This window comes from Mandrillus leucophaeus, unplaced genomic scaffold, assembly GCF_000951045.1.
Source record: "Mandrillus leucophaeus isolate KB7577 unplaced genomic scaffold, Mleu.le_1.0 Scaffold121, whole genome shotgun sequence".
Lineage (NCBI taxonomy): Eukaryota > Metazoa > Chordata > Mammalia > Primates > Cercopithecidae > Mandrillus > Mandrillus leucophaeus.
Genome location: NW_012100432.1, coordinates 3,379,154 through 3,391,115, shown reverse-complemented (window position 1 = coordinate 3,391,115; position 11,962 = coordinate 3,379,154). Strand labels below are relative to the sequence as shown.

General features: G+C 41.1%; 1 protein-coding gene across 6 annotated transcripts in view; it reads left to right on the top strand.

The window, feature by feature from the left end:
* The window catches only part of FOXP1 (forkhead box P1), a 579,361-nt gene that overhangs the window by 414,744 nt on the left and 152,655 nt on the right, over positions 1 to 11,962 (top strand). The gene's annotated exons all lie outside the window — the stretch shown is intronic.

Below are 11,962 nucleotides of genomic sequence, written 5' to 3'. Positions count from 1 at the left end.
AGCCAGGATGGTCTCGATCTCCTGACCTCGTGATCCGCCCGTCTCAGCCTCCCAAAGTGCTGGGATTACAGGCTTGAGCCACCGCGCCCGGCCCTCTAGGTCATCATTTTTAAGTGGCAAGAAATTTTTATGTAAAGATACAAAAATGGTTGTTCTAGCAACTTCTGATTTCAGGCACGTTGAAGGCAAGGGGTTAATGGAGTAGAAGAAGGAGTAAGTTTATAAAAATCTAATTTGGGACTGGGCATGGTGGCTCACACCTGTAATCCCAGCACTTTGAGAAGCTGAGGCAGGCGGATCACTTGAGGTCAGGAGTTTGAGACCAGGCTGGCCAACATGGTGAAACTCCATCTCTAGCAAAAATATAAAAATTAGCCAGGCTTGGTGGCAGGTGCCTGTAATCCCAGCTACTAGGGAGGCTGAGGCAGGAGAATCGCTTGAACCTGGGAGGTGGAGGTTGCAGCGAGCCAAGATTGCACCACTGTGCTCCAGCCTGGGTGACAAGAGTGAAACTCCATCTCAAAAAAAAAAAAAAAAAATTCTAATTTGGATTTTTGACTCAAAGTAGAAAATTGTAATAGAAATTTCAAAGAAACTTGAATCAGGGTCTTCATGCTCACATGTAAGAGAGGGCACTTGGCACCCGGTTGCTAAGTGGTTCAGACTACTTTCATAGCTGACGGTGGGCATCCCTATCACAGGAGGGGACAGAATCTGTAAGCGGTAGCTGATAGGTGTATAACTGGGTGCCAATTAATTGGATAATGAGGTCAACCTAAATTCTAGCTTGTGTTTACTTTTCACAGGTCAGGGTGAACCACAGCCTGTTCCCAGATTATCCGCAAAGATCAAACTGACCTTGACCAACAAGTTCTAGTTCTTCTACATGTACTTGGGAAACTCACTTTCCAGAGGGAGTTCAGCACTATAGTGACACTTTATTGGAAGAGTTGACAATGTGCCTTGTTTACTAACCCTTCTGTAAACACTTATTTGGTAAACCATCACCAGACCATGTGCCTTGGAATGCATGCGCATGCAGGGGACATTTTTAATGAGGTATAGTGCCATTGAGGGCCCATGTCAGGTGCTATAAGAAGTGCTTTGTTGTGCAGATGTCTTAAGAACAGCTCTGGAGGATGAAATATGACTATATTGACCTTTCAGCTGTGAGCTTATTTGTCAGGATTCAAATAAGTTGAAAGGATCAAACTGAACAGTTTCCGTAGTCAGACTGGGAATTGTGTTTCAGAGGTCAGCAGCGGAGGCCACATTGCAGATTCCATAACATAGCCAATTGTTGGTACATATTAAAGTACTGGGGCATCTCCTGTGGACAGAGACACAATTAAAATTCTAATTTATTAATGTATACAGGGAGCTAGCCCAGCCTGTCACTCATGGATTCAAATGATGGTCCATTCTTTTTGCCTCCCTCTTGGAGCTCTCACAGCCTTAAAAATACCCCGAGTCCTCTTGAATTCATCAGACCTCAAGTGCATTGGGAAAATGAAAATATATTATTGGGGGGAAAATCTTACACATAGTAGAGCTTTGGTTAGAGATAATAAAAAAATACACACATACACAATCTGCCTGATCACACTGCTCTTCAGTATTGAATATCATTTGTGATTTTTTTATGGTAGAATTATTTTCCCTCATACTTGCTTTTTAAAAACATATGGCATTTTTAGGTAACTTCTTTTCCAAGATGAACGAAGTTCCTTGAGGGCTAAATATAAGAAGTAAAGTTTCAGGGGATTTCCTTTTGAGGGCTCTTTTTCTTCTTGCCTGTTCCAGGGTTTTTAGCCACCATGCAGAAGAGGATGATATAGAGGGCTTCGTTTTTCTTGGCAAGGACAGTGTCAAAACCAACCTCACACATTCTGCTGAGCTCTTCAGTCTGTATAAAAAGTGGGGGGAGAAGGGGTAATCTTGAATGCTGGTTTTGGTAAAGAAGATGTCTTGATTTTTTTTCCTACCCCCCAAGTAGAGGAGTTGACAAGCAGAGAATTTAGACCAGCTTTAAGATTTGGCCGGGGGAAAGAAATCTAAAGGGTTGGTGGACTGGTGTGTGTGTGTATCACAGACGATTGCTGAAGGACCCCTCAGCTGCCTGATAGGGTCATGCACATTCAGTAAGCTTTATTAGGTTGGCTGGCCTTCCACAAACAGAGGAGAAATTACTATCCTAGGCCACATGGTATATTACCTCATTATAAAAATATGCATATAGACTTGGTGATTCACAGAAGGAATAACCTTCATATTTAAATATATCTTGCCATACTGCATCCTCGCTGAGGCATCTCCGCCGGAGTGGCTCTGAAATGAAAGGGAAATCCTACAGCAAATCTTAACAGTGCTCATCTCTGATCTTCTCACCCTTCATAACTACACCGAGAGACCGATTTTAGCAAATTTCAGATCTTCTGCATAGAGGAAGGCTTGACAGGGAGGGAGGATTTGATCTGCTGATAGCTTGAGGGGGAAAAAAAAAAAAAAGAAACCCAAATCCCCAAATATACTGTGACTCATATTTTAAGCATATCTCACACTTCCCTGCTTTATGTTTGGCAGCGCTCTCTGGTTTCACAGGCTGATGATACAAACAAAAGAAAATGGAAAGTTAGAGGAGGCTATAAGTGGTTACTCGATAGAGATCATAAAATGTAGTCAAACATCACCAATTTGGTCTAATTTCAGGGAGATGAGAGTAAATAAGAGAGAAATGCCACTCTTTGCAGATCCACATACTGAACCAAATCTGAGCTGGTCACATTCTTGGATGATGTGGTTTATTAATGAAGGCATTAATCGGGTATAGATACTGCTTCTGAAATTCTTGAGAAATATTCTACTTAGTAACTGAAATTATCTTTTTACTTAGTCTGTTCATTTGCTTTGCAAATTTTTTTATGAATGATACAAATGAAAATTGAAAATTGGCCCCATCATAAATTCAGAATCAGAGTGATCTGAATTAATTAAGTGCAAGTTGGTGATCATTTCCAAAGCAGGCTGGGCATGGTGCTGGTGTTCATGGGATACAGAACTGTTGAAGAGACAGACCCTGCCTTCAGGAGGCTTATGAGTTGTAAACAAATTAACGTTTTGCTGCAAAAAGAAAATTACAGATAAGTAAAAATAGTAGGCTCTTTTTTTTTTTTTTTTTGAGATGGAGTCTCGCTCTTTCACCCAGGCTGGAGTGCAGTGGAGCGATCTTGGCTCACTGCAACCTCCATCTTCCAGGTTCAAGCGATTCTCCTGCTCAGCCTCCCGAGTAGCTGGGGCTACAGGCATGCACCACCACGCCCAGCTAATTTTTGTAATTTTAGTAGACACTTGGTTTTGCCATGTTGACCAGGCTGGTCTTGAACCCCTGACCTCAGGTGATCCACCTGCCTCGACCTCCCAAAGTATTAGGATTACAGGCATGAGCCACTGCGCCCAGCATAGGCTCTCTTTTATAAATATTTATATACTTCTGAAGATTGCTTAAACAAATGAAATAAATGCTTAACAGTGCAGGTGTACTCATAACCTCGAAAATGCGTAACTTTACTGGCTGAAGATTAATTTGTGAGTAGATGAGCAATTTTATTGATCAAATTTTGGAACTTTGACCACCGTTTCTGGGTAGCAATTCATTTTGGTTCTTTAAGCATTTTAGTTGTTGGCACGAGTACATAAACTGGAAGGAAATCAAATGACACATTTTCTCCTAAGAAAGTAAGAGTACATGTGTATTCTGGCAGCATTAAAGTTAGGAAAGAAAGTAAACTTTGTGTGTTGCCTACAGTGGAAAGCTCACCAGTTTCAGGCCCCCTATAAAAAATTTGAACCTGAAGCCAGTCATCTGATAGTTTTCCCTCCTGCCCATCCCCTTCCTTCCAAGGTGATGTCATATGTGAGCCCCTTACTCAGAAGGTCATTTCGCTGGAAGGAAAGATGGTGAAACCCACTTAGAAGGCCAGCCCTTTAGTCCACTTGGAAGCTCAGAGTAATCATGTGGATTCTTGCTTTAAGTGGAGGAGGTTAAAATACAAGATTCAGCAGGTGGTTTTTTTTTTTTTAGCATTTTTATTTGCAGTTATATAAAACATGCTTTAGGCAGCATTTTGCTTTGCATTAATGCCACATATAATCTTAGTAGCTTGTATCATTTCCACGTTGTTCACTAAAAAATAAATTGGCAAGAGGAAACCTGTAAAGGAAACTACAATTTTATGTTGTTAATAGTGAAATGGAATGGTTTTGAAGTACTGACCCTTAAGTAATAGCCCTATGCACTGATTAGTAAGGAGGATAATTTAGGAGAGGGAGGCAAACTTTTTTTATGTCTAGAGTTAACATTGTCTAGAATTGGCATCCCTCGCATTTTAAATTGATACAAAGCATGGAAATTGTGATACCTTTAAGATGTTACTGTTATCACATGACTTTCGAGAATCCCAAAACCCTAGAAATAAGTCTCGATAAGAAATAATAAAACCGAAATATTTTATAAATAGTTCTTAAGTCTTTCCGATTACATGCACCATTAAAAATATGATAGAAACAGTGACCCCTCCTCCCAGAAAAATGCACATGAACACAAAATGTCACATCCAGTTTTAGGGATTTCATGAACCTCAAGAAGTTCACCTTGGGGTCCAGGCTCATACTCCTGCTTTAAGATTTTTTTTTTCCTTTGGTAGTCTGTTTTGTCCTTGCCTCCAGAATTTTGGTGTAAGTTGTAATATAAAGAGTTAGTTCGTTTTTGGTATTTCACCTTCAGCGGTATATAGGTGGCCCTGTGTCCCAGTCTGCCCAGGACAGTCCACTCCATGACTATTGATTGGTTTTGTTTATTCATAATTCTCTCTCTCGAAAGTATCCCCAGGTACAGTGGCTCACACCTGTAATCCCAGCATTTTGAAACACTGAGGCAGGCAGATCACTTAAGTCCAGGAGTTAGAGACCAGCCTGGGCAACATGGCAAAACCCCATCTCTGCAAATAATACAAAAATATTAGCCAGGCCCGGTGCCTGTAGTCCCAGCCAATCTGATGGCTGAGGCGGGAGGATTGAATGAGCCCAGGAGATCGACGCTACAGTGAGCCATGATGGTGCCACTGCACTCTAGCCTGAGTAACAGAGCAAGACCCTAGCTCAAAAAAAAAAAAAAAAAAATCCCTATTTGAACCAGGTGCAACTGCAATGCTGTGCACCATATCTCAGCTACTAAGAAGGCCGAGGCCAGAGGAATTCTTGAGACAGGAGTTTGAGGCCAGTCTGGGCAACATAGCAAGACTCTATTTCAATTAAAAAAAAAAAAAAAGTGACCGGGTGCAGTGGCTCACGACTGTAATCCCAGCACTTTGGGAGGCCAAGGCGGGCAGATCACGAGGTCAGGCGTTCAAGACTAGCCTGGCCAACAAGGTGAAACCCCGTCTTGCAAAGACTAACCAGGCGTGGTGGCACACACCTGTAGTCCCAGCTACTCGGGAGGCTGAGGCAGGAGAATCACTTGAACCTGGGAGGCAGAGGTTGCAGTGAGCCGAGATCTCACCACTGCACTCCAGCCTGGGTGACAGTGAGACTCCATCTCAAAAAAAAAAAAAAAAAAAAGTATCTCAGTTTGGACATTTAATTATATGATCACTAGTTTAAATGTATCTAAGAATTAAAATGCAAATATGATGCTAATATTCTATATGTAATCATGTCTTTGCCACCACATGCAAAGTGTGATAGATAATGAATGTTTAGTCAGTGCTGAACGTGGATCAGCTGCTTAACTACTCTGTAGTATAGGCACTGTCCTTAAACCATTTAATGGATGAGGAAAATGGAAACAGAGAGGTTAACTGACTTGCTACACAGCACAAAGGTAGTAACAGCACCAGGATGGTAAGCCAGGTTTTTAGAACCACAGATGACCAATATGCCATCGAGAAGTTAATTATTGCCTCTCTTTTTAGGCGTGTTTACTCAGCACCTACTGAGTGTCATATTTTCCATAAATAAGTAAATTACTCTATTTTCCGTGTTATAAGCAAAAAAAGAGAACTGAAACTAACAAAAATCAGTTCCACTGTAAATATCTGGATTTCAATTAAGAGGACTTAGATCTGCATAATTACGACCTAAGTGTATCTTTATGTGTCTGTGTGTGCATGTGCATGTGTGTCTGTGTGTTGTGTGTATGTGTGTGTGGCGGGGACAGAAAGAAACGGCAAAGCAAAGTTATTTCTTATTTTCAAGTCTGAAGTGTTCTTATGAGCGTCCATGTGTTTGGAACATGGACTAGTGTGTTATAATCGTTGTTGGGGCTAGGAGGTGGAGAGGGACAGGGGAAAAAAACATACTTGACTGGTCAAAAATGTGTAAATTGCTGACAAAATGACACATGTAATTAAGAGTGCTCCTGCCATTTTACCTTGTGGTTTACACCTCCAGTGTTGAAAAAGAGAGTGACTCCCACCTCGCTAATTACCATTATCACTAAAATGCTAGGGTTGGAGTCATTAGTTCCATGTGCATTTAATTAGAGGAAGGCTGAAATTGGATTTAACTTATTACTTTTTCATGGATCACTTTCTTGTCATCACTTCAAATTGGATTGCAGCCCCAGGTAACTAATTATGAGAGCCACAGGATCAAGAGTGAAAAAAAAGGTAATTAGGAATAACACTGTCGGACCCTTGCTGGTCGTCCACTTGTGCTTCGGGGAAAGAGGGGAAAAAAAAAAACGCAAGCCATATTTTGTAGTATCACAGATTAAGGAGTTAGAGGCATGTACAGTTGCTAGGCATCATGGGAGTCTGTCACCACCCATAGTGGTTTCTGTGATATACAGCTGAGTTGAAGATGTCGAAGCAACGTGGTTCCACAATCAGCTGCTTAATACCTAGATTAAACTTGTAAAAGCAACAGATTGGTTGTAGGTATGAGGCATCTCTACAACTGTGTAGACTGGGGGCCTCACATGTATGATTACAACAGAGCTGTCAAGATGCCTCTGAGCCAAAGTAGAGAATATTTTAAGTACAGGGAGTTAGAATTTAATGAACATATTAATGCTCCAGAAACATCATTCATATCTGACAGGAAGACGTATCAGTCAGCACAACAGTCAGGTTTAGGGTTTATACATGAGGACATTTTGTCAAAGTTTCCAGCGTACGGTAATGTTCAGGACATTTACTTTGCTTTGGATTTGCTCCCTCCCACCCCTCTCCAAATGTTGTGGATGGGTTTCCTGAGGTTCCATTTCTCCTTCCATCCCTATCGAAAATACTTTAAAATAAATAATATGGTTTCCATGTGCAGAACAGAACTCAGAACTGCAAGCAATCAATTTTATTGACACCATCTGAAAAAATGTTGATGACAGTTCGAGGATGTGAAAGAAATGGATTTTTAAAGTCCCCAGGACTAAGTGTGGCCAAAGAAAAAAAATGGAAATGTAATCTCATTACTCAAAAGTTCTGTGAGTTAGACTCTCCTAAGAAGCGATTCTTCTTAACGAAAAAAATAAAAGCAGCAGCAGACGGGCGGCTTCTTCTGGGATAGGCTGTGATCCCACAATGAAGTCTTGCTGTCAAGCCTATCGGTTGCCTTGAAGGGAGAAAAGAGCTTCTTGGTTTCCCATGGCAGTGACTCACCAAGCAAAGATGGCTCGAGTTTCCTTAAGTTGTTTAAAATTGGTTTTAATGTTCTGTTAATGTAAGCAAATAATCATGATTTTAGTCTTGAGTGGCTTTCAGGCCTGGGCGAGTCAGGCTTGCTCAGTATTCTCCAGTGCAATGGGAGTATAGACGGCGATACGCCCACCCAATACAGACCACTACATCATTATCCCCAAAGTGGTAAAATACTGTTCCTGGAATTTTGAGTCTTTTTCCTGTGTGAATCTTCTAAGCAAAATCTCAGAACCAAAATAGTGATCATCAAGTCTGATATAGACAATTAAAGCCTCTCTCTCTTTTTTTTCTTTGGAACATCTTAAGTTGATTTAGAATTTTTGTACACAATATTCGTCTGTGGTTGAAAGGGGGCACGCTGAGGTCAAGTGATGTAGTGTTTTCCATTTTTCCATATGAGTCTCACAGTGTGCGATAAAAGCAAACTCCTTTATTTTGTAAGTCTGCAAGAATTTCTGCTGAAGTGCAGAGGTCACGTTCCCTGTCAATTTGAGTAGCCAGCATTTTTTAACTACTGTTTTTTCTTTTTGTGTGTCTCTTCTTCCCTCCCCCCACCTTGCTATAAACCGTGGCACTTTTCTGACACATGCACAGTGAAGTCCTCCAATCTGAAACTCATTAGCACACAGCATTGGACCCTGTCCAGTAGTTAGAAAATTTCCTAGAGCCTAGAATAACAGCATTTGGTGCAATACCATGGACCAGAAGTGACAATGGGGGTAGTCGTGCTCCCCTGGCACCCTGCCCGGTCAGGAAAGCCAGCTGACCACACAACACAGTGAGACAGAGGTTATGCATATAGGATGGGTTAGAAAAGTTTGGTCCTTAGAGAAATACACTTCTAAAATCACAAGGTAATATCTGTTTTCCTTACACTTGTTATTTCAATTGGGTCAGAGATGTTTATCAACATTCATTGCAGGAACATGAAAATAAGTGATTAGAGAAAATAGGTTGAAGCTCAATTTCCACAATATAATATTTTTCACTTCTGTAACTGTTGGTTATTTTCAGGACCTATATTTTCATTCATTGATTCATACATGCATGCGTTCATTCATTCAAACTTTACTCCTTGAACTTCACTATCTTGAGGTAATGTGACCAGGCTGCAACCCCCTACCCTGACATTAGAAAAAGTAAACAGTTTACCCTAAGTCAGGTTAATTTAAGCCAGGTTTTCAAACAGGAAACTGAGTCCCAGAAAGATAATAGTTATCATATTAAATAGTAAATACTATATAGTAGTTTTTAGGAGACAACTACTGCACAACAACCATATGGGGTAAGTTCTGTTATTATTCCCATTTTACAGGGGAGGAAAGGGGAGCATAGAGAAGTTAACTTGTCCAAGGCTGTACAGCTGATAAGTGGCAGAGCTGGGATTCTAGCCCACACAATCTGGCTCAAGAGTCTATGCTTTCATCCATTACACTCTACTGCCTCTCTCTGAGCTACCACCTGGGCCCCGCAAACAGGGAAAGCAAAAGGAATAGAATCAGAGTTGCTGATGCTTAATGCTCCTCACTAACCACCAGACCACACCGTCTCCTAATTTGGACATACGTTGATGGGCATATTTGAAAAATAGTGCTTATAATTGAAATATGCACTTTCTAAAGGGAAATGACGCTTGGGAAAGAGAAGAAAGACGGGTATTACTCAAAGCCTGCAGACAGCTCTGCAAGTAATTGTCTAAAGGCAGCCGTTGAAATTGAGAAGCAGTTTGGAAAATGTACAGTTTGGGAAATTTGTGTACCGATGTAATTACGGTAGTTGTGAGCTGATGTCATGCCTAGTAACTGTTTTTGTATTGCTTGGGCCTTTGTTACTGAGCTGTGATATCATGAGCAAACTATTATAAACATAGCATGGATATAGCATGCTTGTGTAACAAAAGATCGGGAACTTTTATTAAGTTTGTTTTCCTTGTCATATTGTAAAAATTTATTATGTGTACTGTGTATATTAGAAACAGATTTGGGTAATTCTGTCTAAATGAAGTCATCCCGGCTATTTCCAGACTGTCTGTTTTTGGTTGTGAATAATTTTCATACATCAGATGGTTGTCATATTTAGTCGCTCTCAAAATTTTAAAGAGAACATATCCCATTTTGAACTTTCAGTGGACTTCAGCCACCTTGCTGTTGGGATTGTTTGAGTTTGAAATTATTGCCCAGTAAATTACAGGGACTGAATACCAGTCATTTCTAAAGGGTCTAGCGTTGCTGCCTTCTATTCATAAGTTCTCTCCTTCAACAAAAGAACAGATTTTTAACTACTTAAGTAGTAGAATTTAAAGCTGCTGGACACAATTGGGCAAAGAGCGCCAGCCCTTGTCCTTTTACATTACGTCCCATTGAAGAGCTGTGGTAAATATTCAAGCAGACAGAGCTCGACATTTTGCGGTGCTCATGGTAAATGTGGAGTTTAAATGGGTAGTTCCAAAACTTTGGATGACTCGATCCTTCCCAGCTACTCTCCTCTAGCTCCTTCTTTTGCTGCCAAGCTTTTAGACTCAGAATATTGAGCCTGCTGCTTCCTCGTGGTTTTTTTTTTTTCTTCTTCTTCTTCTTTTTTTTTTAAACCAGTCACTTTCTTTCCTAAACTCCTCCCAAGTCTGGCTTTTCTCCTCATCATTTTCTTGAATTTTATTGTCCCTAAATTTAGTGGCCATGTCTCCATCCTTCTAACCTGTCTGGCCTCCTTAGTAATACATTGCATGGGCTAACTTGTGTTTTTGGAAATTGCCATCTTTTAAACTTCTTCAAATCAGTACCCCCTGGCCTCCATGCTATTTTCTTTCTGCTTCCCAGTTCACTTCTGGAACCCAAGTTCACTGTTTCCCCCAAGTTCAGTTTCTTTGATCCCCTTTAATTTCAGTGCATCTGGACTATGCGCTTGTTCTAGAAGCTTCACACACATGGGTACCCCCAGACCTGTTGTTCCGCTCCTAAGTGCCTGCCTGTGGTTCTCTCTTAGCTTGCCATTACATGAATTTCAGTATCTCTAATCCAGCAGATCCCTTTTGTCCCCAGGTCTTATTAGTCACGGTGATTTGAGTCATCACTGACCTAGGAATTTCCTTCATCCTCAGCATGTTATTCATCCTCACATCTGCCATTTTTCCTTCCGCTGGTATTTTCTGTCCATTCCTTTTTCTGTGTTTCCCCTGCTGCCATCTTATTCTAGAGCTATCCCTTCAGGTGCCATCTGCTTGGATTTGGGCAAAGACTTTTTCCAATCCTTCACCCCCTCCCCGCAAAGAATCTTCTGTTCTTCATGCATAGCTCACCTCCTACCAACCGCTTGTTGCCTCTCCTCGAATGCCATGTCATTCTGCTCTTCAGAACTGTTATGTATCATACCATGTCTCCAGCCTGCTGCCTTCATCTAGATTCTTAGCATTCCAGCTTTGCATTAAATTAGATGTCCTGAGAAGAAGGTTATAGCCTTCTGACTGGGGAGAGGGGAGAGAGTCATGAATTCAGAGTCGTCATTCCTTTGTAAGGAGCTAGATAGAAGCACAGTCCATTTGGTAACAGTTCAGAGTCCCCAAAATCCAGAATTGCAGATACTTGTACTCGGTGCCTGCTGTTTAGAAAGTAGACCTTTGGTGATTAAATTGTGTGTGAGTTCAATTTCAGGAGAATATCTTTGCTTTCTTCAGAAAGAAACTAAAAACCACATGATGTGAAGGGTTGTCCCGTTCCTAAGTTCACCCCCATGTGACTGCATGCTTCTTTTCCATTGGTATCTACTGCTGCCCCCTAGAAGGTTTCTTCTGATCTCTGCTGACTATAGACCTTAAGATGAGACACTCCCTTGTCTGCACATGGGAGAGCCGCTTTGTCAGACCTAATGAAATTGCTTTTAATAAGACATCAGTGAAATTATGTCTAGTTTGTTCTTTGTTTGAGAGCGTAAAGGGATTGTTATTTATTCTAGAAACAGAATAAGAGTCTGAACCACAAAGAATTACACAGCGAAGAGGTTTTGTTGTGACTACCAACTTTGATGAGGATATGAAGTGATTCTACCTAGAGTGCTGTTTGAAGGACTGTGGGTCTAGGATGGGCTCTGAAGAGTGCCACGATTGATTAGGTATGTCCGCCATGGGCACTGGAGATGGGAGAAGTGCTATATGCACCTTCTGTTTGCCAAGCTTGCCATAGACTTATCTGACCGTAGTCTATGCTGATCCGTGTCAGAGCGGAGAGGTCTTTTTCTCTGGGAAGCCTGATAGACTTTGTGGTAACTGTTGAAGT